We start from the raw sequence: 3653 nt of genomic DNA on the forward strand, positions 1-3653 counted from the left end.
AGGTTTTTTTTCTTATTTGTGGAGGTTTATAACCCCATCAAATAGTTTTTGGGGGTGTCTAAAACCTCCAAAATTTGAGGTGCCACGAGGTCTTTTGTGGGGATTTTTAAAAACCTCCACAATCTATTCAGTGGGGGTTTTGTGTGTGTTTAGTAGGGATTTTATACTAGTGTTTTGTGACAGTTTTAAATTACTTTTGTGGCAGTTTAAAACCCCCACAAATTAATTTTCTCATTTACGCACTACTCAAATTAAAATTTTTAATATTAAAATTTAAAAACTAAATCTTTTATAACACAATAATTCCTCAATGACACCAAAAAAATAATCATTTCTCAATACAAGATAACTATATATATATATATAAAAGTTCTCAATGTCAATAGTTCCATACATAATTGCATATGCTATTGTTCTTCATAACTATTACTTGTCTTTCATTAAAAAAATAAAATAACATAACTTCAATGTTTCAATATCATATAACTACATAATTGCAACAACAGCAACTTCAGTAATGCACATGCCCATGGAGTTCTCCACACAAATGATTGTCACGTAGTGTAACTAAATAGCATGACCCTGCAGATTATTCACAAAAAATTATTCTATGAATAGCATGACCTTACATGCCATTGATCAAGGACTAAATTTAAAAATTATTCAATGATACTGATAAACCAAAGCCTGAAAACAGTAAACTCTTCTAATTATTCACAGAAAAATAAAGTATGGACAAGCTTAGGAAAAACAAACATAAGGAAAAGAAAAAAAATGCACAATACTGATTGAATGATGAATGCATACCACACTTTTCGCAGTGGAAATAGTTCTCTTGACCACCAACCCTGTTTTCAAATTAGATCATAAAAAATTAGTTTGTATGTCATAAATTCAGGTGACATAAGATATGGATATACTCAAACACAGCTAAGTGAACTACACCTACATATTCCACAATCATCGCAATGAAACTGTTGTTTTCCTATATGCAAATTGATTAAAAAAACATTCAACATCATTGAGGAAGCAAGAATATTAACAATTCCTAGCTGGAATTATGCATCAAATTCGGCTTAGTTCATCTCCAAGAAATAAGTTGGAAGAAAATACTTATCCGCTGCTCAGTGTTACAAATTGCACAAACAACCTGAAACACTTTAGAAACTATTTAAAATTTGGAAGACATTGAACTGATAGAAATTTTAAAATGGCCAAAAAGATAAGAAATTTTTCCATCCAAACCTCATCATAGCAGTAGGACCACCAATCTCTATCTCATCTAAAATATGCTTCAAAGATGGATCTCCTTTTATGCGTGCCATTCTCTCCTCAAGCTGATCTATTCAGCCAGTTCCTTGATACTTGGATCCTATGCATTCCATATTTTAGCATTAGTAATATGGACCTGAAATGCATGGTTTATATTATTGTCTCACTATTGGCTTTAAAACAATACACCACTAAGATTCAAAAAAACTGCATGTACAAAAATAAAATTTTCTATAAGATAGAATATGTCCATAAAGTGAAATGAAATGCTAATTAACAATAACATGTCCATGAGCTGAAAATATATAATTGATTGACCTACCTTAAGAACATTCTGAAGCTTGTTGGGGATCGTACTTTGTTCATTTTTAGGGAATACACCTTTTCCAGTCTTCTTGATGTTTAGGCTTCACCCCTGACTCGGTCATCATAAAAACCTGAATTTTTACTAGTGGTGGTGGCAGAGACTTTAATGGGTCGTGTGATCCCAGATGCCCCTTAAATAAATAAAATATTGTAATTCTATTTTTTTTTCTAATTTTTCGTGATATCTCCTACTATTTGTTTTTCTCAATGGGTTGGTTGTTGTATATGTAAAATAAAATTCGAATTCTAATACTTAAGTACACGAGTAAAATAATTATTCAGTCAATTCAAATTGATTTAACTCTTGAATCATTATTTTGAAACAAAACTAACGTTATTTTATATATGATTTTAACTATTTCAAAATGAAGTGTTTACTTAGTCGATTTGAAAGAAAAAGAGCAATTGTATTGATTTAAATATCGACTAATAAAATAAATTAATTTGCTATTTCTCAACAATTCAATCATGAATCCTTATTGTAACTGAATCAATTTTCATTAGCAAGCACACATTCATCTTGTAATAATTAATAACCGGAGTTATTATTTCCTAGTTTTGTTACAAAAGCCCCCTATGCACACAGCACATGCGTGGAGGCTCCAGTCCAACCGGCTGCCGTTATTGGTCAGGGATGTGAACCTCGGCCTTTTGTCGGCGAAGGCGGGGATGTATTGGTTCATCACTGGTACGGCCGCCCCTTTTGATGGAGGAGGTGGTTTGTAACATTAAAAAAACAGCCAAATCATTCAAATAGAGATGTAAATCATTTTACCTAAAATAATATTTTGTATATGGAGTCCATTAGAGGAACAATAGACTATTTATATAACTGATTTTAGAGTTCACCAAAAATCGAACTCTTGATCTTTCAAATTTAACGCTCTAATATCATATCGTGATACCACTCATCTCAAAAATTTTAGCTGATGAAAAAAATAATATTAATAATTATATTTCTAATACTTCATAACTTCCATTGTACAATACTTTTCCTTTGTATATTAATCGAGGAGCATCTAGTTTCATTCTTATCTATTATTACTAAAAGAAATATGCGACTCATCTAGTTATTATATATAGAATCTTGATGGACTTCACATCTATTTAATGGTACGTAAAAGAATGTCGTTATAGTATACAAGATAAAAGTACTGATGAGTATTATTTTATTCGAAAATTTAGTAATTAAAAAAAATAAAGTATATTTTTTATTCTTAAGATTTATAATTTTTTTAAAAATATCTCTGACGTTTAATTTTATTTAATTTAATTTTTAATATTTTTTATTTATTTAATTTTATTTTTAATATTTTTTATTTATTTCTAAATTATTCCTAAATATTTTTAATTTTGTCTTCAACATTTGAGATGAAATTAACATTAAGAAACAATTTCAATATAAATAAAAAATATATACAAAATTAAATACAAAATATTTTATCTTTAAAAAACTAACTAAAAATAATTAAAATTTATTTTATTTAATATTTATTAATTATTAATTATTTAATAAATATTAAATAAAATAAATTATGACTAACTTTTTTTAGCGTTAGAATATTTTATTAATAAGAAGAGTTAATAAATAGTATAACCTACCTAGGAGCAAATGAAGGATGAATGAGAAGCAGTGCGAGAAAAATCAAGCATTGAAGGAATAATAAGAACTTTCTCATGTTATTTGCTCTACTTCTGTCTTCTCTGGAAAGAAAAAGTGGGAACCTTCTATTCTATGTATTTGGTGATGTTTATTATCTCTTGCGACAGAATTGTTCTATTTATCAATAACAGCAAAAAAGGGAAAACCGCGTAACGCGGTGTGGGGAGGTGGAGAGGGGGGTGGGCCGTCGACTTTGAGCAGAGGTCATCGACTTTGAGCAGAGGCCGTCGACGTCAGAGTCTTGTAATTGAACAAAGAATGTTGATTCTTTTTTTTAGTTATTATTTTTCCACTCTAATTATAATCAGATTTGAATTCGCTCTCAACTGTTTGGGTTGTTGGAAGGGATTCG

General features: G+C 29.5%; 1 long non-coding RNA gene across 1 annotated transcript; it reads right to left on the reverse strand.

Moving 5' to 3' along the window:
- Positions 1 to 479: 479 nt before the first annotated feature.
- On the reverse strand, positions 480 to 3369 carry LOC107458149 (uncharacterized). The gene is made up of 4 exons (XR_002365574.2): positions 3241 to 3369; positions 1595 to 1687; positions 808 to 1408; positions 480 to 582 (listed from the first exon to the last, which is right to left on the reverse strand). It is a non-coding gene; the product is annotated as an uncharacterized LOC107458149 (long non-coding RNA).
- Between the last annotated feature and the right edge of the window lie 284 nt (positions 3370 to 3653).

Source organism: Arachis duranensis, chromosome 7, assembly GCF_000817695.3.
Source record: "Arachis duranensis cultivar V14167 chromosome 7, aradu.V14167.gnm2.J7QH, whole genome shotgun sequence".
In the NCBI taxonomy this organism is placed as follows: domain Eukaryota; kingdom Viridiplantae; phylum Streptophyta; class Magnoliopsida; order Fabales; family Fabaceae; genus Arachis; species Arachis duranensis.